Source organism: Schistocerca cancellata, chromosome 1 (assembly GCF_023864275.1).
Source record: "Schistocerca cancellata isolate TAMUIC-IGC-003103 chromosome 1, iqSchCanc2.1, whole genome shotgun sequence".
NCBI classification, from domain to species: domain Eukaryota; kingdom Metazoa; phylum Arthropoda; class Insecta; order Orthoptera; family Acrididae; genus Schistocerca; species Schistocerca cancellata.
Genome location: NC_064626.1, coordinates 44,772,940 through 44,800,683, shown reverse-complemented (window position 1 = coordinate 44,800,683; position 27,744 = coordinate 44,772,940).

Below are 27,744 nucleotides of genomic sequence, written 5' to 3'. Positions count from 1 at the left end.
TGAAACTCTCCATGTCGTAACATCTACGTGGTGCACTGGCAGCATTTGACTTCAGTCATGCATTTTCCCGTGTCGACCACACCTTTTTGAAGATGGTCCCCCAGAACATGGGTTTTCCAGCTCATACAGTAACCGTGGTAATGCGTATCTTGAGAGACGCGACCTCAAGGACACTGTATAATGGTTGCATCACTGCGTCTCTAACGATCGAGAGCTCTGGACGACAGGGTTGACCACTTTACAAGATACTGTATGCTTTGGCATTAGACTGCCTACTCCAGGGACTTCACCAACGCCTGGTGGGCCTGACATTGCATGGACGCCTCTTCTGTTGTGTGGTATATGCTGACGATCTTGACCTCTATCTATGCAGCGAAGATGATGTCTGTCCGGCTGTGGCACTGGGCAGGTATCTGGCAGTTCTCTTAATATTTCCAAATGGCAGGTTTTGCTCATTAGTAATAAAACCACATTATTCCTTCCTTACTTCCCTAACAAGAGACTTAATTTTTGTTTATGTTTGTGGTGATGTAGTTGGTTATACAGGTTTTTCTTTTTTTTTTTTTTTTGTGCGAGCCATAGTTTCCGGAAATACAACTGCATAGACTGAATGCACACTTTAATTATTTAGATACGTAAACATTCCTTTTTTAGAATATCGTGAGCAATAATATCAGACAAATATAGCCAATAAAACTTTTAGAAATGCTTCAGACTGCAAACTGTCGTTGGGTACATAACCTTAAGTAGGCCTGCATCATTTGTAACAGTAGCAATACTCGGCAATGAACAGTTTTGTTTATATTGTTCTCAGTAAGTAATATGATCCATTACGTTTGTACCTCCTAAAATAGTACTTGATAACTTTTTTTAAATGTGAAAATACATACATACGTTGAGGGGATGATGTGAGTAGGCTTGATTAATTTCATTCAATCTGTCTGTTTGCCTGCTAAGCAATCAGCTATTTTCTGCAGCTATAAGCTTGGTCAGAATAGTTTTACGTCATCAAATTTTTTTGACCTAACTTCTAAAATTTCAACTGTCGTTAGGCATTGAAACATACCATTGGGGTAAATAATAAGGAATTTTGGGCACTAATTTGGCGAGTATGTTATAGATGAAAATAAACTTTATATGTGCAAATTAACTGATGCATTCTTTTGTACTGCAGGTGTATTTTTGCAGTACTGTTACATGAAATGGCTTTTTCACCTGTTAACCTCAACGAACAATGTAAATATTGTACTTTTCGCGCTGTTGACGTATTTTGAAAATATTTCAGAATTTTTTAAACATCATAGATGTAGAAAAATAATTAATTGGTAAATCTGTTGCATGTTTTGACTTTGCAGAAATGTAATGGTGGCATTTTTTTCCTTTATTGTAATTTCATGCCTTGTACAAGGCGGGCCAGCAGCTGCCTACATACACCGCTCTTCAGTCAATGGATACAACAGATAGACAGAGAAGACATAGAACATAACAATCATGGTAATGATGATGATGAACATTGCATGATAGATTAGAAGCCGTTTGACGGAAAGCACTGTGCTCCCAAAGGTGGTCATCAGTAGAACAGACGAAGACATCCAGTTGCAGACACGAATGTAGGAAGACACTTATGAAAGCACTAGCACAAAACAAATAAACACTGATGCATGGAAGCACTGGTGACAATCATCGGCGAAGCACTCACAAACATACTGATGAAGGGGGGAAGGGAAAGGCAGGACGGCGGGATGGAGGCGGTGGAGCCAATGGGAGAAAGAAGTAGAGTGAGGGAGGGGAGAGGGGAAGGGTTGGAAGCCTGGAGAGGAAGTAGGAGACGTGGGACAGAGGAGGGGGCAGAGAGGAAGGTGAGAAGGGAGAAAGGGAGCCCTGGGGAAAAGGGGGGAGTGAGAGGGGAGAGTCAGATCTAGTAGGAAAGATAGATGGAGGGAACAAGGACATCATCAGGGAGGGGGAGTTTGCAGAAGTCACCTTGGGAAGGCTATGGAGAGCTTGAAAATGGCGAGCAGGTGGGATCCAAGAATACAGGCACCGCAGCAGGCTGGGATGGGTGAGGACGGGAGAGACAAGTGGGCGTGGGTGATCGAGATTGCTGCTCCATATCCGGTCAAGGAAAAGGAGAAAGTGTGGGAAGGGAATCAGCTCGTAAAGGGTCTGTGTGGGGGATGGGAGGTGGATGTAATAGGCAAGGCGAAGTGCATGGTGTTCAAGGATTTGGATGGGCTTAGAGTAGGTGGGAGGAGCAGATGTCCAGGTGGCATGGGCATAGCTGAGGATAGCGCAGATGAGGGATTCACAGGTGTGGAGGATAGTGGAGGGATCCAAATCCCATGTTCGGGCAGATAGGACTTTAAGGAGATGGAGTCGGGTACGTGCCTCGGCTTGAACTGTCCAGATATGGGGGTTCCAAGAAATGTGGCGGTTAAGGGTGACATCAGGGTACTTGAGGGTGGCGGTGAGGTTAATGGGGAGGGCCATAGATGGTAAGGCAAAAATCCATGAGAGAGTAGGAAGGGGTGGTGTTGCCTATGAGTATTGCCTGGGTTTTTGGAGGATTGACCTTGAGTAGCCACTGGTTGCACCATGTGGTGAACAGTTCAAGGTGGGATTGGAGAAGGCTTTGGGAGCGTTGGAGGGTCTGTGGGAGGGCAAGGAAGGCGGTGTCACCGGCAAATTGGATGAGGTGGACAATAGGTTGGGGTGATGACATGTCTGGCGTATAGAGGAGGTAGAGAAGAGGGGATGGAGCCCTGAAGTAACCCGGTGGAGGGGTAGAAAGTGTAGGAGTAAGTATTGTGGATGGTAACATAGGAACGGCGATGGGAGAGGATGGAGGCGATCAGACAGACATAATTGAGAGGAAGAGCGAAGGTTTGGAGCTTGATGAGGAGGCCGGAATGCCAGACATGGTTGTATGCACGATCGAGGTCAAGGGATATGAAGATGGCGGAGTGATGGGAATTTATTTGGCTAGATAGGAGGTGGTTTGAGATGGAGGAGGAGGTCATCAGCAGAGGAGGAGGAACGGAAACAACATTGCATAGGGCGAGGAGGCAGTGCAGGTGGAGATGCTGATGTTGTCGTCAGGTGAGAATGGACTTCAAGACCTTGCTGAAGACTGAGGTGAGGCTGATGGGATGGTAAGAGAAGACGTCAGAGGGTGGTTTGTCGGGCTAGGGGAACATCAGGACCTGGGAAGTTTCCCACAGGTTGGGGTAGTAACCGGTTGCTAGGATCACATTATAGAGTGCAGCCAGGACAGTGAGGGAGTATAAGGGAGCCTCCTAGAAATCATGGTGTGTGACACAGTCATGACCAGGAACAGTGTTGCGCTTAGTGTGGCTGTGATGACTTGGGTGGTGAAGGGAGAGTTAAGTGTTGTGTGTGTGATATGGCCCAAGTATTGGAAGCAAGGAGCAAGCAGAGGGGCAGAGGTGTCAGTACAATTGCTCATATCTGGGAAGAGGGAGCAATCAAATACATGATCATCAGGAATAGTGGGATATCGGACAAGTAAGAAGCGAAATGATTGATTCTACTGAGGTTGTAGAGGAAAGGTTGATGATCATGGAGGAAGGGATACTGTGGGGAATGTTTAGATCCAGTAAGGCGATGGAAGGCTGAGCAGTGCTTGGACGCGTTTCTAGGTACGGTAGCATTTAAGCAGGTGCAGGTCTGCTGCCCGTCCCAGCATTCTTTGGCCCTGAGCAAATATCGGACATGTCATTGGAGTTGCTGGTGTCGCTGGAGTGTGTCCCCATCCTGTGTGTGGAGAAAGGCACAGTAGAGACGTTGGGATTCATAAAAGAGGCCTGTGGGGTTGTGAGCCTCAATGGCCTCAGACAGGGTCTGCTGGAGAAAGGAGGCCGCACAGGTGATGTCATAGGGATGTTGGAAAGGCGGAGGGTGACCACTGACCTGGGTATCCAGGGTTTACCAGTAGGCATTCCAGTCGGCACAGGAGTAGTTAGGGACGAACTTTGGGGGAGGGTAGTTATGGGGGGCGAAGCATGGATTTCGTTCATCTGTCACAGTAAGGAGGACAGGGAGATAGTCGCTACCAATGTGGTCTAGGACGTCCACTGTAATGCATCCGAGGAGTTTTGGGGGAGGAGAGGACTACATTGGGAGTGGTGTTGGATTCAGTGCAGGGGTGGCAGGGGAGGGGGAGGAGATCAGCTTACTGTGAGGTGAGGAAACGATGACACTGTTGTTGCTGGGACTGTGGATGCTTAGATCGGCAGGAATCACATAGGAGAAGAAGGGGTGGTCAATGTGGGAAAGAAAGTCAAATGGGATGGGGCAGAGGGGTGGACTTAGATGGTGGCGCAGATTATGGTAAGTCTTGTGAAAAAGAGGGTGAGGATAAGATGTTCAGTGGGGTCAGGAAGGTGGAGCTGAACAGAGAGCTAGCGAATGTGGCCAATGGCAGCTTGACCATGCGCTATTGGTTGGGGATTATCAGTACGGTGGAGAAGGTAGGGCGACATGCTGATGATACAGGTGGGCTGGATAAAGGTTTCATTGAGGAGCAAGGTATCCACACAGTGGGTTGTAAGGGTGGTCATGAGGAGATGTTTGTTGGTAGGTAGGGAAGAGATGTTGCTGAGCAAGATACAGTGCTGTCACACCATGGTGGAGCTTAAACGAGGGTTTTGAGACAGGAGAAGGTAGAGTGGGCTGTGTTATGGGAGTAAGTGGCAAAGGTGTTGAGGTGGAAAATGGAACGGGTGGCTAGGGAGATCTGTTGGAGGGTATGGGGGAATTGAAAGGGGTGGATATTTTGAATGACGATGTTTAAGAGTCTGTTGGTGCCCTCAGCTATGGGGAGGGACGAAGGGTATTTCCAGGAGGGGTGGGATCATTAATAGGCTAGACAGTGGACAGGGACAATGAGTTCAGGAGATGTCCAGGGGTGGGGGTTGGGCCTTACATTTTTGGGAGTAGGAGGGGTGAGGAAGGCTACATGTGTTGTAGGTGGGGAGGGGGGAAATCGAGGTTAGGACACAGCCAGAGGAAATGTGCCTGCTTGCAGTGAGGCAAGACAGGGCTTCGTGACACTCAGATGTGTGGTGCACATTCTACTGGAGGCACCTTTGGCAGTGAAGAGACTGAGGAGGGGAATGGGAAGGGTTGACATTGTAGCGGAGCTGGAAAAAGAGGGCGCCCACTTTGAGGAGATGGTCAGTGTAAGGGGCGGCCTCAGAGAATACATGCATGAGGTAGACGGGGCCAGCTGAATTATGGATGCGGCAAGCTATGCGGATGTCAATGTGGGGATGGGCGTAACGTCCGGTGAACACCTCCTCTGTGACCACTGGGCTAAGCTGAGTGACCATGGTGGTGATGGCGGTGAAGGTCTGCAGGCGGCGCAGGGGTTGGCGTTGTTGGGAGGATAAGGAGAATGAAGCAGCGGTGAGGAAGGCATTGCGTCCAAAGTGAATGAGAGGGATTTTGTCCAGGATATGGGTATGGAGGGTGGGGCTTGGAGAGAAGATAAGGGCAGAGTCCTTACAAGGGGTTAGGAGGTACATAGTGAAACGAGGGTAGTATTTCCGGAGAAATGTGGTGATGTTACAGGCTTCCAGGAGGGACGGGTCAGGATTGGCTGAGGGAAGAGTAGGGGTTGAAGCGGTGGGAGGCGTGAATTCCATGGCGTCAGGGAGGCGAAGGAGGGAGAATGTGGGATTCTTTAGGATTGGAGGAGGCGGGTGAGGCACTGGAGCGCTTGACCTCAGCAGAATGGTGAGAGAAGGTATGGGGGACAGGAACAACTGGGAGATGGTGGGAGAAGGCAGGTCCCAGTGGTGGTGCTATGCATGCGTGGGCAGTGGCCCTTCGGGCGACCCCCTTGCAGGGGCTGCAGGAGCTGACGTGGTGGTGAGTAGGGGGGGAGTGGAGGGAAGGGATGAGGAGTGGGCAAAGGGTTTTGCTGTGTTTCAGCAGTAGATGGGGGAGGAAGGGCATAGGGGATGTAAGGGTGAGAAGTGGAGGGGATGTATTGGGGAGGAGGCGACTGCATGCACTAAGTAATGGTGGTGGCGGCAGCAGATGGGGAGGTGTACACTATTGCAGTGGTGGTGGTGGATGGTGGCATTATGAAATCATGGATAGAACTTCTTCCAAGTAGCTATGCAAACATAGCGTTTTTCGCGCTGCTTACGTACTTTTCAGGCATTTTAGAATTTTCTCAACAGCTTAGATGCTGAAAATAATTTTTGGCCACAGAACAATGTACTGGTGGTAGTACGAGATCATGGTACAACGAAAAAACTTTCTTGTTTTACACTGCAGCCATCTGCTGATGGCACTAAACACTCAGTCTCTACAGTGCAGAATTCTGCTGGTGACAGAACCATGTAGGATGTGAAAGTGGCGTACTTTTATTTACGTTTCCAGAACTTATGGGTTAGTACTTCAGGTAATACACTTATATACAACAAATACCAATTTCTGTTTCGTTATCTACATTTCACAAACAAATGTTGGTTTTTCATTATTTGTAGAAAAATCTGCTAACAAATGTTGGTTTTTCATTATTTGTAGACAAATCTGCTATCTACTCACATCAATACTCTACGGTGAATGATTTTTAGCTTCAATTCAAAATTTACGTATGTGGCTGCAGAGCCGTTCTGCAACGAATTTTCGGAAGTCAGTAATGCGAACATTGTTGCAGAGCGGTTTGGAGGGGGTGCTTCATGTAAAATTTGTAGAAGCGAAGGAGGGGAAGCTGGTGGGAGGACATGGCTTTTCGAAATCATTTGAATTTAGAAACAGATGTTCTTAAAAATTTAGTTAATGAACTGCGAATGGACTGTATACCATAGCAACTATTCACAATACAGCTATACTGTATTTGTTTCTTCATAAGAAATGCCACCTAGACTACATTATAGTTTATCCATGTTTACCCAATTTGTTTATGTAGGTAATCCTTTCGCGCTTTATCACAGAATTTCGTAAATACACTTTCAGTGGATGTAAATCGTGGATGTGTACACGAACTACTTAGATGTTACTCATACATATGCTGAAATTGTTTTTCATGTGCAACGCCATCGCTCTTGGTGTTAAGTATAGCACATATGTGTTTAATATTGCAGTTAGTTGTCTGAACTAATGTAGTATGACAATTCACTGATTACACTTTTATTTCATTTTTAATCTTTGTGTAGCTTACTACACGAACATAAAAAAATCGCAAGCACCTAGGAGTTGTGCGACATAAACGGAAGATGGTAGGCGTTTTTATACTTCTGAAAGATGCCGTAGATTCAATTTTCGCGTCAGTTAGATAGCAGTGGCGCTGGTGGCGCGACTGTGAGTATGAAAAATCAGGTTTGCTTTTAACACATGCTGCAACGATTGTGGGAACTAGTTACCTTTGAGATTGAGCGCGGTTAGTTACCAGTCAAAACGGCTTTTAAACGACAAACACGTCACTATCAGTAGCTCAGTGGGTTTGAGCGAGGTAGTTTGAGCAGGAATGTAGACACTCTACGTGTTTTCTGGTAGCGATTGTCACGAGAATGTACGGCCGGAAGAAGACGGGGCTCTGAACTGCCAGTTGGCACTATTAAGAGGGAAGAACTTCGTGTGCGGCGTACGGCTCTGTTGCATGGTGTTACATCTACACTAATAATTTGAGCGGCTGCTGACACCCCAGTGACACAACTGACTGTTACAAATCGATTACTTGAAGCACAGCTCCGAGCCCGAGCTCCGAACCCGAGCATTCCACTGACCCCAAACCACCGCCATTTGTGACTTCAGTGGGGTCAAGCGAGAGCTCATTGGAGAGTAGGGTAGAGACCTTTTGTGTATTCTGATGAAATCTGGTTCTGCCTCGGTGCCAGTGATCGGTGTGTGTTGCTTAGAACGAGCCCAGTGGAGGACCTCCACCCAACCTGTCTTCATGCTAAGTGGTTCAAATGGCTCTGAGCACTACGAGACTTAACTTCTGAAGTCATCAGTCCCCTAGAACTTAGAACTACTTAAAACTAACTAACCTATGGACATCACACACATCCATGCCCGAGGCAGGATTCGAACCTGCGACAGTGGCGGTCGTGCGGCTCCACACTGTAGCGCCTAGAACCGCTCGGCCGCTCCGGCCGGCTCTTCATGCTCGACACATTGGATCTACACCTGGAGTTATGGACCACGGTGCCACTTCGAATGACAGCAGGGGAACTCTAGTGGTTATCCCACGCCCCCTGACTGCAAAAATGGGTATTGCAACCTGTTGTGCTACCATTTGTAAATAATTTTCCAGGGGGTGTTGACTAACAGAATAACGCTCGCCCACATACCGCTGTTGTAGCCAGTGTACTCTACATGGTGTCGACATGTTGCTTTGGCCTATTCGATCACAAGATCTGTCACCAATCGAGCACACACAGGACACCATCGAACGATAGCTCCAGCGTCATCCACAAACAGCATTCGCCGTCCCTGTGTTGACTGACCAAGTGCAACAGACATGGAACTTCATCGTACGAACTGATTTGTGCATGCTTGCATTCAACATTCTGGTTGTTACCCCGTGATTAATGTACCAAAAAAATGTTCAAATGTGTGTGAATTCCTAACGGACCAAACTGCTGAGGTCATCGTTTCCTAGACTGACACACTACTTAAACTAACTTATGCTAAGAACAACACACACACCCATGTCCGAGGGAGGACTCCAAAATCCGGCGCGAGGGTCCGTGCAATCAGTGACATGGCGCCTCCAACCGCGCGGCCACTCCGCACGGCTATTAATGTACCAGCATTTCACATTTTTAATAGCTTATCTCACGCTTACATTAAGCTTCGAAATGCAATGGTAATCACTTAAATTTGTTGTATATACACATGTGTTTTGCAGATTTCATTACAATTACACTCCTGGAAATGAAAAAAAGAACACATTGACACCGGTGTGTCAGACCCACCATACTTGCTCCGGACACTGCGAGAGGGCTGTACAAGCAATGATCACACGCACGGCACAGCGGACACACCAGGAACCGCGGTGTTGGCCGTCGAATGGCGCTAGCTGCGCAGCATTTGTGCACCGCCGCCGTCAGTGTCAGCCAGTTTGCCGTGGCATACGGAGCTCCATCGCAGTCTTTAACACTGGTAGCATGCCGCGACAGCGTGGACGTGAACCGTATGTGCAGTTGACGGACTTTGAGCGAGGGCGTATAGTGGGCATGCGGGAGGCCGGGTGGACGTACCGCCGAATTGCTCAACACGTGGGGCGTGAGGTCTCCACAGTACATCGATGTTGTCGCCAGTGGTCGGCGGAAGGTGCACGTGCCCGTCGACCTGGGACCGGACCGCAGCGACGCACGGATGCACGCCAAGACCGTAGGATCCTACGCAGTGCCGTAGGGGACCGCACCGCCACTTCCCAGCAAATTAGGGACACTGTTGCTCCTGGGGTATCGGCGAGGACCATTCGCAACCGTCTCCATGAAGCTGGGCTACGGTCCCGCACACCGTTAGGCCGTCTTCCGCTCACGCCCCAACATCGTGCAGCCCGCCTCCAGTGGTGTCGCGACAGGCGTGAATGGAGGGACGAATGGAGACGTGTCGTCTTCAGCGATGAGAGTCGCTTCTGCCTTGGTGCCAATGATGGTCGTATGCGTGTTTGGCGCCGTGCAGGTAGGCGCCACAATCAGGACTGCATACGACCGAGGCACACAGGGCCAACACCCGGCATCATGGTGTGGGGAGCGATCTCCTACACTGGCCGTACACCACTGGTGATCGTCGAGGGGACACTGAATAGTGCACGGTACATCCAAACCGTCATCGAACCCATCGTTCTACCATTCCTAGACCGTCAAGGGAACTTGCTGTTCCAACAGGACAATGCACGTCCGCATGTATCCCGTGCCACCCAACGTGCTCTAGAAGGTGTAAGTCAACTACCCTGGCCAGTAAGATCTCCGGATCTGTCCCCCATTGAGCATGTTTGGGACTGGATGAAGCGTCGTCTCACGCGGTCTGCACGTCCAGCACGAACGCTGGTCCAACTGAGGCGCCAGGTGGAAATGGCATGGCAAGCCGTTCCACAGGACTACATCCAGCATCTCTACGATCGTCTCCATGGGAGAATAGCAGCCTGCATTGCTGCGAAAGGTGGATATACACTGTACTAGTGCCGACATTGTGCATGCTCTGTTGCCTGTGTCTATGTGCCTGTGGTTCTGTCAGTGTGATCATGTGATGTATCTGACCCCAGGAATGTGTCAATAAAGTTTCCCCTTCCTGGGACAATGAATTCAGTGTTCTTATTTCAATTTCCAGGAGTGTAGTTGCGCTTCAGTAACAGTGTCACTTCAATAGTTGTTTCACACGTCTCCCATTGGTATGCCCTGGCATCTTACCCATCCCACATAGCGAGGTGGTGCAGTGGTTAGCACACTAGACTAGCATTCGGGACGACGACAGTTCAAAAAAGCGTCCGGCTATCCTGGTTGTGGTTTTCCGTGATTCCTCCAACTCGCTTAAGGCAAATGCTGCGATGGTTCTTTTTGACCTTGTTGTCTACGGGACATTAACCACTCATCACCTCCTCCTCAATCTTACTTATCGCGAGCGAACTGCTTGTATAGCGCAACACACATGGGGCGGCATCTGGTGTTCGCAGTGAAGTCCCTACTGATAACTATTCATCAGAATTTTAACTAAACTATACTATGTTTAATGTGCCGCAAAAACCGCAGTGAAATACACTCCTGGAAATTGAAATAAGAACACCGTGAATTCATTGTCCCAGGAAGAGGAAACTTTATTGACACATTCCTGGGGTCAGATACATCACATGATCACACTGACAGAACCACAGGCACATAGACACAAGCAACAGAGCATGCACAATGTCGGCACTAGTACAGTGTATATCCTCCTTTCGCAGCAATGCAGGCTGCTATTCTCCCATGGAGACGATCGTAGAGATGCTGGATGTAGTCCTGTGGAACGGCCTTGCCATGCCATTTCCACCTGGCGCCTCAGTTGGACCAGCGTTCGTGCTGGACGTGCAGACCGCGTGAGACGACGCTTCATCCAGTCCCAAACATGCTCAATGGGGGACAGATCCGGAGATCTTGCTGGCCAGGGTAGTTGACTTACACCTTCTAGAGCACGTTGGGTGGCACGGGATACATGCGGACGTGCATTGTCCTGTTGGAACAGCAAGTTCCCTTGACGGTCTAGGAATGGTAGAACGATGGGTTCGATGACGGTTTGGATGTACCGTGCACTATTCAGTGTCCCCTCGACGATCACCAGTGGTGTACGGCCAGTGTAGGAGATCGCTCCCCACACCATGATGCCGGGTGTTGGCCCTGTGTGCCTCGGTCGTATGCAGTCCTGATTGTGGCGCTCACCTGCACGGCGCCAAACACGCATACGACCATCATTGGCACCAAGGCAGAAGCGACTCTCATCGCTGAAGACGACACGTCTCCATTCGTCCCTCCATTCACGCCTGTCGCGACACCACTGGAGGCGGGCTGCACGATGTTGGGGCGTGAGCGGAAGACGGCCTAACGGTGTGCGGGACCGTAGCCCAGCTTCATGGAGACGGTTGCGAATGGTCCTCGCCGATACCACAGGAGCAACAGTGTCCCTAATTTGCTGGGAAGTGGCGGTGCGGTCCCCTACGGCACTGCGTAGGATCCTACGGTCTTGACGTGCATCCGTGCGTCGCTGCGGTCCGGTCCCAGGTCGACGGGCACGTGCACCTTCCGCCCACCACTGGCGACAACATCGATGTACTGTGGAGACCTCACGCCCCACGTGTTGAGCAATTCGGCGGTACGTCCACCCGGCCTCCCGCATGCCCACTATACGCCCTCGCTCAAAGTCCGTCAAGTGCACATACGGTTCACGTCCACGCTGTCGCGGCATGCTACCAGTGTTAAAGACTGCGATGGAGCTCCGTATGCCACGGCAAACTGGCTGACACTGACGGCGGCGGTGAACAAATGCTGCGCTGCTAGCGCTATTCGACGGCCAACACCGCGGTTCCTGGTGTGTCCGCTGTGCCGTGCGTGTGATCATTGCTTGTACAGCCCTCTCGCAGTGCCCGGAGCAAGTATGGTGGGTCTGACACACCGGTGTCAATGTGTTCTTTTTTCCATTTCCAGGAGTGTACATTGTGTTGTGGCTGATACCAAACGTAGTGTGTGGGTGCCAAGAGTCCACAGCTCGTGGTCGTACGGTAGCGTTCTCGCATCCCACGCCCGGGTTCCCGGGATCGATTCCCGGCGGGGTCAGGGATTTTCTCTGCCTCGTGATGACTGGGTGTTGTGTGATGTCCTTAGGTTAGTTAGGTTTAAGTAGTTCTGAGTTCTATGGGACTGATGACCATAGATGTTAAGTCGCATAGTGCTCAGAGCCATTTTTTGTCTGCCAAGAGGTGCCATATTATAACTTGGCTGAGCTTTCCAAAAAATTTATTCGTTTCCACTACAGATCGTCGTTCACCTCTGTCCACGTCACAGGCCCCACATTGCTGAGGTAGAACCCCAGCAGCCTATGCAACGCAATGCTGTGTCGTGCCGGCCTTTTTCGCCAGCTGTAGAGTTCCAATTACGTCAGGATGGCTGCACCAGCAGCCGACTCAGTGCCCACTGTCCCTGTTGACTCCGCGCTGCTCCGCAGGCTGGCCCCGCTCCTGCTTCTTCCTCGGCTGGCACAGCTAGGAACTAGGTGGTAGCGACTGCCCACGGTCCAGCCTCCGTACCTGTGGCCCCTCGCCACAAAAGTCTCCGGCGTGTGTCGGGAGCCGAGACTATTGTCCGCAGTAGCGAGCCGATGACTGGCCCATCCTGGCTGGTTGCGGACACCAAGTCGACATCAGAGGGACGAACCAACGACCTGCTGTGGCCTGGGACGCTGTCGCCCCATCTGTTGCCGTGTGTCGCCGGTAGTGTCACACGCCCCGCCATCCAGGAGATCTGCCACACTTGAATGAAACTTGTTAGAAAATGGCACCTACACTCCTGGAAATTGAAATAAGAACACCGTGAATTCATTGTCCCAGGAAGGGGAAACTTTATTGACACATTCCTGGGGTCAGATACATCACATGATCACACTGACAGAACCACAGGCACATAGACACAGGCAACAGAACATGCACAATGTCGGCACTAGTACAGTGTATATCCACCTTTCGCAGCAATGCAGGCTGCTATTCTCCCATGGAGACGATCGTAGAGATGCTGGATGTAGTCCTGTGGAACGGCTTGCCATGCCATTTCCACCTGGCGCCTCAGTTGGACCAGCGTTCGTGCTGGACGTGCAGACCGCGTGAGACGACGCTTCATCCAGTCCCAAACATGTTCAATGGGGGACAGATCCGGAGATCTTGCTGGCCAGGGTAGTTGACTTACACCTTCTAGAGCACGTTGGGTGGCACGGGATACATGCGGACGTGCATTGTCCTGTTGGAACAGCAAGTTCCCTTGCCGGTCTAGGAATGAAGAACGATGGGTTCTATGACGGTTTGGATGTACCGTGCACTATTCAGTGTCCCCTCGACGATCACCAGTGGTGTACGGCCAGTGTAGGAGATCGCTCCCCACACCATGATGCCGGGTGTTGGCCCTGTGTGCCTCGGTCGTATGCAGTCCCGATTGTGGCGCTCACCTGCACGACGCCAAACACACATACGACCATCATTGGCCCCAAGGCAGAAGCGACTCTCATTGCTGAAGACGACACGTCTCCATTCGCCCCTCCATTCTCGCCTGTCGCGACACCACTGGAGGCGGGCTGCACGATGTTGGGGCGTGAGCGGAAGACGGCATAACGGTGTGCGGGACCGTAGCCCAGCCTCATGGAGACGGTTGCGAATGGTCCTCGCCGATACCACAGGAGCAACAGTGTCCCTAATTTGCTGGGAAGTGGCGGTGCGGTCCCCTACGGCACTGCGTAGGATCCTACGGTCTTGGCGTGCATCCGTGCGTCGCTGTGGTCCGGTCCCAGGTCGACGGGCACGTGCACCTTCCGCCGACCACTGGCGACAACATCGATGTACTGTGGAGACCTCACGCCCCACGTGTTGAGCAATTCGGCGGTACGTCCACCCGGCCTCCCGCATGCCCACTATACGCCCTCGCTCAAAGTCCGTCAACTGCACATACGGTTCACGTCCACGCTGTCGCGGCATGCTACCAGTGTTAAAGACTGCGATGGAGCTCCGTATGCCACGGCAAACTGGCTGACACTGACGGCGGCGGTGCACAAATGCTGCGCAGCTAGCGCCATTCGACGGCCAACACCGCGGTTCCTGGTGTGTCCGCTGTGCCGTGCGTGTGATCATTGTTTGTACAGCCCTCTGGCAGTGTCCGGAGCAAGTATGGTGGGTCTGACACACCGGTGTCAATGTGTTCTTTTTTCATTTCCAGGAGTGTATTTATACTCGGTTGCGTGCCTCTGTTTCGGTAACGCGTAGCTCAGAGTCACGTACACCCACTACCCCGGTTGCGCCAGTGGTCCCCTTATTTCTCTAACTTGCGACACGCAAACCGCTTCGTTTACGCTTTTCAGCGGTTCGATGGCCCCTGTGACCTCCATTCCACTTCGCAATCGCTGGTCAGCGTATCTTACTTCAATCTGGCCCGCACCTGGCTGTAACTTGTGCTCAGAATATCGCACAAAACTAACTTTCGCTATCCTAAACGGTGGTGTCGCTACAATTGCGTTGAATACGATATGGAACAAATGAAGTCGGTCGCTTCAACCCAAAAGTCTAGCAGGGCGTTCTATTGTTGATATAAAAGTTTCGACAAATTAACGAAACAAAGAACTGTATGAAAGTTCCTCCCAGATGAAACTGTGTGTTGATCAGATCGGAGGAAAAATAAAGGTACCGTTTGATTACAAATTGAAGCGTTAATTGTGATTCTTTAACGCATTTGTTTACGTCAATAGCTTCTTTATACTAGCAACCGCCATCTTTACTATCCGCTGCTAAAAGGCAAACGAATATGTAGGACGTGAGTCGCCAGAGGATGATTCTACAGTGTCGCTTGGTCACAGCCAGTGTGCTCCCTGCAGCCATTGGATAAGCAGCTGCCAGCAGCAAGTCGTATACTCCTAGTCACTTATTTGTTACATAGTTTAATTCTTAATTTCTTTGCGTGTTTTTGGTACTTGCATTGTTTAATTCATAAATTTCGGGCGTATTATAGTATTTGAGAGTTGTAGCATCGCGTTTTAGTACCTGAATAGTGTAAAATCGCGTATTCTCCTTCCGCCGCCGAGCAGTGTGTCAGCAGTACGCAAGTAGCGGCGTTACTGCATTTACTAGGCAACCTTGTATTTTAATAACCGTTTACATTTTGTGTCCAATTGTTGTGCTCTCTGTAGATTCTTTGCACAACAGTTTTTAGCATGGATATGGACTGCAACTGCTGTGTTCGGATGCAGGCTGAGTTGGCATCCCTTCGCTCCCAGATTCAGGCAGTGTTGGCTTCGGTCACACAGCTTGAGGCTGTTGCCAATGGGCATCACTGCGGGAGCCCGGATGGGAGTTTGTCGGGGATGGCCAGCTCGTCCCACGCATCCTCCGATCAGACTACGACTGTAGCTGCCCGGGATACTGCCCACATTGAGGCTGATCCTTCGCCTGTGGTAGAGTGGGAGGTCGTCTCGAGGTGTGGCAGGGGGCGAAAGACATTCCGGAGGGCTGAACGGAAGGCCTCTCCAGTTTGTCTGACGAACCAGTTTCAGGCTCTGTCTCAGGCTGATACTGATCTTAGGCCAGACATGGCTGCTTGTCCTGTTCCAGATGTTGCCCCTCAGTCTGCAAGATCCGGGCGGTCGCAGAGGGTGGGCTTACTGGTAGTTGGGAGCTCCAGCGTAGTTGGGAGCTCAACGTAATGGGGCCCCTTACGGATATGGCAGCAAGAGAGGGGAAGAAAACCAATGTGCACTCCGTGTGCATACCGGGGGGAGTCATTCCAGATGTGGAAAGGGTCCTTCCGGATGTCATGAAGGGTACAGGGTGCACCCATCTGCAGGTGGCCGCTCATGTCGGCACCAATGATGTGTGTCGCTATGGATCGGAGGAAATCCTCTCTGGCTTCCGGCGGCTATCTGATTTGGTGAAGATTGCCAGTCTCGCTAGCGGGATGAAAGCAGAGTTCACCATCTGCAGCATCGTCGACAGGACTGACTGCGGACCTTTGGTACAGAGCCGAGTGGAGGGTCTGAATCAGAGGCTGAGACGGTTCTGCGACCGTGTGGGCTGCAGTTTCCTCGACTTGCGCCATAGGGTGGTGGGGTTTCGGGTTCCGCTGGATAGGTCAGGAGTCCACTACACGCAGCAAACGGCTACACGGGAAGCAGGGGTTTTGTGACGTGTACTGGGCGGTTTTATAGGTTAGATGGCCTCGGGCAAGTACAGAAAGGGCAACAGCCTCAAAGGGTGCGGGGCAAAGTCAGGACATGCGGGGACCAAGCAGCAATCGGTATTGTAATTGTAAACTGTCGAAGCTGCATTGGTAAAGTACCGGAACTTCAAGCGGTGATAGAAAGCACCGAAACTGAAATCGTACAGAAAGCTGGCTGAAGCCAGAGATAAATTCTGCCGAAATTTTTACAAAGGCACAGACGATGTTTAGAAAGGATAGATAGCATGCAACCGGTGGTGGCGTGTTTGTCGCTGTTAGTAGTAGTTTATCCTGTAGTAAAGTAGAAGTGGATAGTTCCTGTGAATTATTATGGGTGGAGGTTACACTCAACAACCGAGCTACGAGGGTTAATAATTGGCTACTTTTACCGACCTCCCGACTCAGCAGCATTAGTGGCAGAACAACTGAGAGAAAATTTGGAATACATCTCACATAAATTTTCTCAGCATGTTATAGTTTTAGGTAGAGATTTCAGTTAACCAGATATAGACTGGGACACTCAGTTGTTTAGGACGGGTGGTAGGGACAGATCATCGAGTGACATTATACTGAGTGCAATATCAGAAAATTACCTCAAGCAATTAAACAGAGAACCGACTAGTGGAGATAACATCTTGGACCTACTGATAACAAACAGACCCGAAATTTTCGACTCTGTAAGTGCAGAACAGGGAATAAGTGATCATAAGGCAGTTGCAGCATCCCTGAATATGGAAGTTAATAGGAATATAAAAAAAGGGAGGAAGGTTTATCTGTTTAGCAAGAGTAATAGAAGGCAGATTTTAGACTACCTAACAGATCAAAACGAAAATTTCTGTTCCAACACTGACAATCTTGAGTGTTTATGGAAAAAGTTCAAGGCAATCGTAAAATGCGTTTTAGACAGGTACGTGCCGAGTAAAACTCTGAGGGACGAGAAAAACGCACTGTGGTTCAACAACAAAGATAGGAAACTACTGCGAAAGCAAAGAGAGCTTCACTGCAAGTTTAAACGCAGCCAAAACCTCTCAAACAAACAGACGCTAAACGATGTCAAAGTTAGCGTAAGGAGGGCTATGCGTGAAGCGTTCAGTGAATTTGAAAGTAAAATTCTATGTACCGACTTGACAGAAAATCCTAGGAAGTTCTGGCCTACGTTATATCAGTAAGTGGCTCGAAACAGCATATCCAGACACTCCGGGATGATGCTTGCATTGAAACAGAGGATGACTACTAAACACCTTTTTCCAAAGCTGTTTCACAGAGGAAGACCGCACTGCTGTTCCTTCTCTAAATCCTTGCACAAACGAAAAAATGGCTGACATCGAAGTAAGTGTCCAAGGAATAGAAAACCAACTGGAATCACTCAACAGAGGAAAGTCCACTGGACCTTACGGGATACCAATTCGATTCTACACAGAGTACGCGAAAGAGCTTCTAACAGCCGTGTACCGCAAGTCTCTAGAGGAACGGAAGGTTCCAAATGATTGGAAAAGAGCACAGACAGTCCCATTCTTCAAGAAGGGTCGTCGAGCTGATGCGAAACACTATAGACCTATATCTCTGACGTCGATCAATTGTAGAATTTTAGAACATGTTTTTGCTCGAGTATCATGTCGTTTTTGGAAACCCAGAATCTACTCTGTAGGAATCAACATGGACTCCGGAAACAGCGATCGTGTGACACCCAACTCGCTTTATTTGTTCATGACACCCAGAAAATATTAGATACAGGCTCCCAGGTAGATGCTATTTTCCTTGACTTCCGGAAGGCGTTCGATACAGTTCCGCACTGTCGCCTGATAAACAAAGTAAGAGCCTACGGAATATCAGACCAGCTGTGTGGCTGGATTGAAGAGTTTTTAGCAAACAGAACACAGTATGTTGTTATCAATGGAGAGACGTCTACAGACGTTAAAAGTAATCTCTGGCGTGCCACAGGGGAGTGTTATGGAACCATTTCTTTTCACAATATATATAAAGCACCTAGTAGATAGTGTCGGAAGTTCCATGCGGCTTTTCGCGGATGATGCTTTAGTATACAGAGAAGTAGCAGCATTAGAAAATTGCACCGAAATGCAGGAGATCTGCAGCGGATAGGCACGTGGTGCAGGGAGTGGCAACTGACCCTTAACATAGACAAATGTAATGTATTGCGAATACATAGAAAGAAGGATCCTTTATTGTATGATTATATGATAGCGGGACAAACACTGGTAGCAGTTACTTCTGGAAAATATCTGGGAGTATGCGTGCGGAACGATTTGAAGTGGAATGATCATATAAAATTAAATGTTGGTAAGGCGGGTGCCAGGTTGAGATTCATTGGGAGAGTCCTTAGAAAATGTAGTCCATCAAGAAAGGAGGTGGCTTACAAAACACTCGTTCGACCTATACTTGAGTATTGCTCATCAGTGTGGGATCCGTACCAGATCGGGTTGACGGAGGAGATAGAGAAGATCCAAAGAAGAGCGGCGCGTTTCGTCACAGGGTTATTTGGTAAGCGTGATCGCGGTGTAGCTTGCTCGCCAGGTTTCGAGAGGGTGCGTTTCTGGATGAGGTATCGAATATATTGCTTCCCCATACTTATACCTCCCGAAGAAATCACGAATGTAAAATTAGAGAGATTCGAGCGCACACGGAGGCTTTCCGGCAGTCGTTCTTCCCGCGAACTATACGCGACTGTAACAGGAAAGGAAGGTAATGACAGTGGCACGTAAAGTGCCCTCCGCCACACACCTTTGGGTGGCTTGCGGGGTATAAATGTGGATGTAGATGTAGTTGTATTAGGGGTAAAGAAAGTTTCTCAAAATTGCTTTTCCATTACCTACTGTTGACATTTTGTTAGCGTCAGCCATAGCCAATCAAGTGATAGTATCTGGTAACCAATGAGAGTTGCTGGATGTTATACTATTGGTTTTCATAGATGTTTCACTGTTTTTAGGCTTTCGTCTTTAGTCAGTGAAAAGGGAAATCTCATAGGTTCAGCCTGCCTCTCTGTCTGTCTGTCCTGTCAAGATTGCTTTTTCTCAGGAACGTGCAGACAACATTAAGTCGAAATTTATGCTACCTGCTAAGGACTACGGTCGTATGGCGATGTGACTTTTTTAAGGTTCTAGGTGACGTCAATCAAAATATACGGCTCCTTGTGTCACGTACACTGAGTTAAAAAAATCGTAGCACCAAGGAGTTGGGCGATATAAACGAAAGTTGGTAGGTGTATTTCTACTTCTGAAAGATGACAGCTATTCAGGTTTCGCCCCAGTTACATAATACAGGCGCTAGTAGTATCGCTGTGAGGATGCAAATCAGCTTTGGTCTAAGTACGCGCTGTACCGGTTGCAGCATTAGTTGTTACCTTTGAGTCTGGACGTTATGATTTCATGTGAGTCAAGACTGCGTTTAAGGCGACAAAGCGCCATTGTCAGTAGCTCACCGAGTCCGAACGAAGTCGTTTAATAGGGCTACGAGAGGGTGGATGTTCCTTCTGTGGTGCTGCGGAAGGATTTGTCAGGAATGTATCCACTGTACATGACTGCTGGCAGCGGTGGTCACAAGAATGTACGGTCGCAGGAAGACCGGGCTCCGGGGGGCACGTTGCACTGCCGAGAGGGAAGACCATCGTGTTCGGCGTATTTCAATACTGGAAAATTCACTCATCAAAACCTATACTGTACTTCCTGATCACCTAGAAGCATCAAATTTGACTGGAAGGCGAGTTTCACAGTGCAAGTACAGCAAAGTCTCCGAAAACTGTCGATTTGTAATTACATGAAGAAAAAACATTTTTTTGCCCTTATTTTGTCTGTCTCTATGTATGTCCATCTGTTAACACCCTATTTTGCAGGAATGGGTAGAGGTATCATGTTGGAATTTATATAACATACTAAGGTCTACGATCGCTAGGCGGAGTAAATAATTTAAGCTTCTAGGGCAATGTAATCAAAAGATAGAGCTATGCATACTAAAGAGACAGATTACACCACGCTTGTCCGCCCTCTTCTGAAATACTGCTATGCTGAGTGGGCTCCGCATGAGATGGAACTGACGGAGAATATTGGAAAAGTGCAAAGAAGCGCAACTTGTTTTATATTATCGCGAAATGGGGCAGAGAGGGCCACGGACATGATACGCGAACAGGGGAGGCAGTCACTAAAATAAAGGCTAGATCTTCTCGTAAAACTTCCTTAAAACAAAGGCGTTTCTCAATGCGGTGGAATCTTCTCAAGAAATTTCAATCATCAGTTTTCTCCTAAGATTGCGGAAATATTTTGTTATTGCTGACCTACAGAGGGAGAAATTATCATCACAGTAAAATAAGAGAAACCATAGAGCCACAGAAAGACCTAAGTGCTCTATTTTTCCGCGCGCCTTTCGAGAGTGGAACGGTAGAGAAATATCTCGAATGTGGTTCGCTGAACTTAACTGTGAATTGCAGAGTAATTATGCAGATGTTAATGTAGATATTTTGATACGAACTTACTCATCATAAGCTATAGATGAATTGCATCGCATTTGCAAGTTACATAGGCTAATGCAGTCTTGTGCGACTATGTAACCTGTATACGGGAGAATGCGCAAAAATAGGCCGCAGAAAAAGAAAGAAACGTGTAATTTTTTTCCGTGTTGGGCCTAGTGGTCTGTTGGTAAAGCGCGTGTGTCGAAACCGAGAGGTCACGGATGGGGATGTTGGTCAGACCACAGATTCTACGGTCTCCGGTTTAACCTAGCCTTAAACTCTGAAATACGTGAGGAGTCGACAGGAATAACACTTTGTTTCTAAAATGAAATTTTCACTCTACAGCGGAGTGTGCAATGATGTGAAACTTCCTGGCAGATTAAAACAGTGTGCCGGAGCGAGACTCGAACTCGGGACCTTAGCCTTACGCGGGCAAGTGCTCTACCAACTGAACTACCCAAGCACAACTCACGCCCCGAACTCACAGCTTTAATTCCGCCAGTACCTCGTCTCCTACCTTCCAAACTTCACAGAAGCTCTCCTGCGAACCTTGCAGAGCACTTTCCCGCCAAAGACAAAGGTCACGAGTTCGAGTCTCGGTCCGGCACACAGTTAAATCTGCCAGGAAATTTCAACGCTTTGTTTCGATTCCGCATTAAACTACTTTAGATCCCCTTTCCCCAGTTGGATAACCTGGGTAGGTTTGTGCCATCACGTCGCCCAAGTTGTGTCGAATAGAAAGACTTGCAAACACACCATTGAGCCACAGGAAAATCAATCTTATTCTCATTTGTATACATAATTAAATTTGGCAGAGTTCTCCAAGCGCGTTTCCGACTCCCTCTTGTCCGGTTTTTCCCTAATATGTCGCCATTTTCCGAGGTTGTGATTGGGATAGCACCTAATAGCACAGCTTAAACAATATTGCAGGTAACTTCATTTCCCAAGCAAAAGAAATTAACGAATGTGCAATGTCACTGGCTACTCACGTTCGATTCGTCGTGTATCTTCCCATCAGTCACCCCTCAAACAGATACGAACTGCAGCGTGTAACAGGGAAAGTAAGTACCAGGTAAATGCAGTTCTCTTGACCACTACCGGTCAGCATCCTAATGTGAGCACCAAGCAGAGGCAGTTCGCAATAGCCGCACCGCATATTAAAAAAGGAGCTGACGATAGCGGGGGAAAAGGCATCGAACAGATATCTCGACAGAACGTGCCCGGCGCAACCTTATCCCTGTAGTGTGGCCAGCTTTGCGTTGGAACTGCAGGCAAGGGGTGGTTTCGGCAGGATGGGTGAGAGTCGGTTCCGACCGCAGAAGTTTGTGGCGGTCGCGGTCACCCGCGGAGGGACGGGTCCGAGCTGAACTCTGCAGCGCCCGAGAGCGCCAGAGGACACGTGAAGCCGCACGTGCCCCTCTTCCACTGTACACGTGGAGCCACACGTGTCTCTCTGCCACAGGATACGTGGAGCTACATGCATCTCACTGCCAGCAGACGCGTGGCGCTACGTGTGTCTCACCGCCGGGCCTTTCACAGCCGCCTGCGCTGTTCTGAAGGGGTTTGTCTGCAACGCTGTCAGTGAAACGGAGGTGGAGAAGTTGCCACACGTAATATTTATTCCTTTCTGTCGGTCATCTACAATCACTGCAGGCTGGGGACCAGTCCTACGAGAGAGTACAAGAATTCAAATACCTAGGGGCACTTTTCACTGAGAACTCGTCATGTGAAGCAGAGATCAATGCCAGAATACAAGCAGGAAACCGATCTTACCACAGCCTAGCACAACTGCTTCGGTCCAGATATCTCTCCAGACAGTTCAAGATTCGACTGTACAAAACCCTGATTCAGCCTGTTGTTTTATATGGCTGTGAGACATGCAGTATCCGGGAAAAGGACTTCCATAAGCTCCTTGTTTTTGAGAGAAAAGTGGTTCGGAAGATCTACGGTCTGGTTGTGGATGCAGATGCAGGGGAATGGAGGGCCAGATACAACCAAGAGCTTGAGGAACTATACCAGCAGCCCGACGTAGCAGGAACTGTCAAAGCCAAACGAATGCAGTGGGCCGGCTATGTGGCCCAGATGGAGGGTTACAGATGGCCTCGGAAGCTCCTGGATTTCACACCTATAGGAAAGAGACCACCAGGGAGACCCAAGAAGCGTTGGAGGGATGGACGCCTTGAAGATTTAAACCAAGTGTCAACAGATGTGAACGGATGTCGGATAGCAGCAATGGAGAGAATACAGTGGAGGAGGAAACTTGTAGATGCGTGCGGTCCACTGCGCCTCATCATGTAGTAGTAGTAGTAGTGGTAGGTATGGACCTACAAGTTTTCTCTCTACAAATTCACGGAAACGTTGACAAGCAGGGCGAGTTCAGTCATTACCAAGATACGGCAAAGCATTTAGCATGTACAGTATATGTAAATTTTATCGACAGATATCCACTATTTCTGCCAGTGTTTCTTAGGTTTTGAAGCCATGAAATGTGTCAACCAACAACTAAACTTTGACGAGGAGAACTCTACAGCGATGTAAGTACATGGAGAAGGAATGTACAGGCTTTGACAGTTTGTTATGAATGTCTTCCATACTTCTGACATGAAAACGGAATTGTCATTTTTCAGTAGCTGCGACCGTTTCGATCCGAATCAGACCTCAGGAACCTCATGATTTCCCTGAAGCGGTTGCACGACACCAAAGACATGTAAAATTGTATTCCCCACTTGTCTGACCAAAGAATGGCGACTTCTGTTGCTTTGGATTCAGTGTCACTTCTAAGACGTTGAACAGCAAGTAATGCATTTCACACTGACGTAACAACGGCTCCGTCTACGCAGTAGAATATCAGTGGGCGAAGCACAAAATAACTTCCAACGTCGTGCCTAAGGGAAAGACCTTGACGAGAACCCGGGAAAACTGTGATCGTACGTAAAATCACTAAGCGGGCTGAAGGCATCTTTCCAGTCACTTGTCGACCAGTCTAGAGCGGCGATAGAAGACAGCAAAAGGGGCCGGCCGCGGTGGTCTAGCGGTTCTGGTGCTGCAGTCCGGAACCGCGGGACTGCTACGGTCGCAGGTTCGAATCCTGCCTCGGGCATGGGTGTGTGTGATGTCCTTAGGTTAGTTAGGTTTAAGTAGTTCTAAGTTCTAGGGGACTTATGACCTAAGATGTTGAGTCCCATAGTGCTCAGAGCCATTTGAACCATTTGAACAGCAAAAGGAAAGCAGGTGTTTTAAATTTCAAGTTTCTTGAACACATTCACACAGTTGGGCGTACCAAAACATCGTCGTTTGACCGTAGCAGGGACTCCTGCATGGAGGACATAAAAATAACACATCACTAGTGTAGAGAAGCAACTGAAAGAGTTTAAAACAAATAGGTCAACATATCCACATCAGATGGAAACCCAGTTCTAAGCAAAGAAGGGAAAGCAGAAAGGTGGAAGGAGTATATAGAGGGTCTATACAAGGGCGATGCACTTGAGGACAATATTATGGAAATGGAAGAGGATGTAGATGAAGATGAAATGGGAGATACGATACTGCGTGAAGAGTTCGACAGAGCACTGAAAGACCAGAGTCGAAACAAGGCCCCTGGAGTAGACACCATTCCATTGGAACTGCTGACGGCCTTGGGAGAGCCAGTCCTGACAAAACTCTACCATCTAGTGAGCAAGATGTATGAAACAGGCGAAATACCCTCAGACTTCAAGAAGAATATAAAAATTCCAATCCCAAAGAAAGCAGGTGTTGACAGATGTGAAAATTACCGAACAATCAGTTTAATAAGCCACAGCTGTAAAATACTAACGCGAATTCTTTACAGACGAATGGAAAAACTAATAGAAGCCGACCTCGGGGAAGATCAGTTTGGATTCCGTAGAAATACTGGAACACGTGAGGCAATACTGACCTTACGACTTACCTTACAAGAAAGATTAAGGAAAGGCAAACCTACGTTTCTAGCATTTGTAGACTTAGAGAAAGCTTTTGATAATGTTGACTGGAATACTCTCTTTCAAATTCTAAAGGTGGCAGGGGTAAAATACAGGGAACGAAAGGCTATTTACAATTTGTACAGAAACCAGGTGGCAGTTATAAGAGTCGAGGGACATGAAAGGGAAGCAGTGGTTGGGAAGGGAGTAAGACAGGGTTGTAGCCTCTCCCCGGTGTTATTCAATCTGTATATTGAGCAAGCAGTAAAGGAAACAAAAGAAAAATTCGGAGTAGGTATTAAAATCCATGGAGAAGAAATAAAAACTTTGAGGTTCGCCGATGACATTGTAATTCTGTCAGAGACAGCAAAGGACTTGGAAGAGCAGTTGAACGGAATGGATGGTGTCTTGAAGGGAGGATTTAAGATGAACATCAACAAAAGCAAAACGAGGATAATGGAATGTAGTCGAATTAAGTCGGGTGATGTTGAGGGTATTAGATTAGGAAATGAGACACTTAAAGTAGTAAAGGAGTTTTGCTATTTGGGGAGCAAAATAACTGATGATGGTCGAAGTAGAGAGGATATAAAATGTAGACTGGCAATGGCAAGGAAAGCGTTTCTGAAGAAGAGAAATTTGTTAACATCGAGTATAGATTTAAGTGTCAGGAAGTCATTTCTGAAAGTATTTGTATGGAGTGTAGCCATGTATGGAAGTGAAACATGGACGGTAAATAGTTTGGACAAGAAGAGAATAGAAGCTTTCGAAATGTGGTGCTACAGAAGAATGCTGAAGATTAGATGGGTAGATCACATAACTAATGAGGAGGTGTTGAATAGGATTGGGGAGAAGAGACGTTTGTGGCACAACTTGACCAGAAGAAGGGATCGGTTGGTAGGACATGTTCTGAGGCATCAAGGGATCACCAATTTAGTATTGGAGGGCAGCATGGAGGGTAAAAATCGTAGGAGGAGACCAAGAGATGAATACACTAAGCAGATTCAGAAGGATGTAGGTTGCAGTAGGTACTGGGAGATGAAGAAGCTTGCACAGGATAGTGGAGAGCTGCATCAAACCAGTCTCACGACTGAAGACCACAACAACAACAACATCCACATGCAGTCCAGAGCGGCATTGACCCCTTACTTATTCTACATTTATCACGAATCTCTCGCCCAGCGCAAAGTCCCAGGCGACTAGAAGAACCGCAAGTGGCTCCTGTTGATCAGGCAAGCAAAAGAACGGACTGTGGACGCACATGGTAGCCGCGTGGTCTCGGGCGTCTTGTCACGGTCCGGGTGGATCCTCCCGTCGGAGGTTCGAGTCCTCCCTCGGGTATGGGTGTGTGTGTCGTCCAAAGCGTAAGTTAGTTTAAGTAAAGTCAAGTAGTATGTAAGCTTATTGACCTATGACCTCAGCAGGTAGGTCCCATAATATCCAAAACAACAGACTCGCGTAATTAAAGCCCAATATCGTTAAAAACGGTTCGCTGCGGAGCTGTTGGACACGTTGCGTGTTCGAACATAATGAATTTCCTTGGGACAGAAAACCTGTCTACAAATCACTATTGAGATACAAAGCATCGCTCGTGCGAAACGCAGCTTGCCCTTTTTTCACAAGATATCCTACACACACCACGGATGGAGTGCAGCAGGCAGATTCGGTGTTTCTAGGTTTCCAGAATGCTTTTGACACCGGGCCCCACTGAAGACGGTTCAAAAAGGTCCGAGCACAAGGATTAGGGTCCTAGATATGTGAGTGGCTCGGAGACTTGTTAAGCAATGAAATTTCAATGAAATTACAATGAAATCCAGATCTTTAGCCGTTGACTGGCGCTGAAAAATAACAACGGGGTCGGTTGAAAATATGTGCCCCGACCGGGACTCGAACGCGGGGTCTCCTGCTTACATGGTGGACGCTAAATCCGTCTGAGGCACACAGAGGACAGTGCGACTGCAGGAACTTATCTCTGGCACGCTCCCCGTGAGACCCACATTTCCAACTTACTGTCCACACACTAAATTTTGAGTGCGCTTGTCAGCAGCTAAAGATCCGGGCTCTGAGCACTATGGGACTTAACATCTGAGGTCATCAGTCCACTTGAACTTAGAACTGCTTAAACCTAACTAACCTAGGGACGTCACACACAACCATGCCCGAGGCAGGATTCGAACCTGCGACCGTAGCGGTCGCACGGTTCCAGACTGAAGTGCCTAGAACCGCTCGGCCACACCGGCCGGCGCTAAAGATCTGGATTCCACTGTAATTTCATTCTTCGAGAGCTGCAAGGTCACCAATGGTATCTGTTCTTTTGGACATGTCTGAAAGAGCAGAAACCGTCTTCATATTCAGATTCATATTATTAAGTAATAGAAACCACTACGTTGTCCTCAAAGGCGAGTGTTCATCAGAGATACGAATATCGTCACGAATGCACCAGGGAAGTGTGATAGGATCGCTCTTATTCCCTGTGTGCATAAATAATCTGACGGGCAGGGACGAACGACAATTTATGGTTCAAATGGCTCCGAGCACTATGGGACTCAACATCTTAGGTCATAAGTCCCCTAGAACTTAGAACTACTTAAACCTAACTAACCTAAGGACATCACACACACCCATGCCCGAGGCAGGATTCGAACCTGCGACCGTAGCAGTCCCGCGGTTCCGGAGACGTTGGTTGGTTGGTTGGTTTGGGGAAGGAGACCAGACAGCGTGGTCATCGGTCTCATCGGATTAGGGAAGGATTGGGAAGGAAGTCGGCCGTGACCTTTCAGAGGAACCATCCCGGCATTTGCCTGGAGTGATTTAGGGAAATCACGGAAAACCTAAATCAGGATGGCCGGACGCGGGATTGAACCGTCGTCCTCCCGACACAATTTATGGCTGTTTACTGACGACGCTGGTGAACGGAAATGTGTCGTCGATG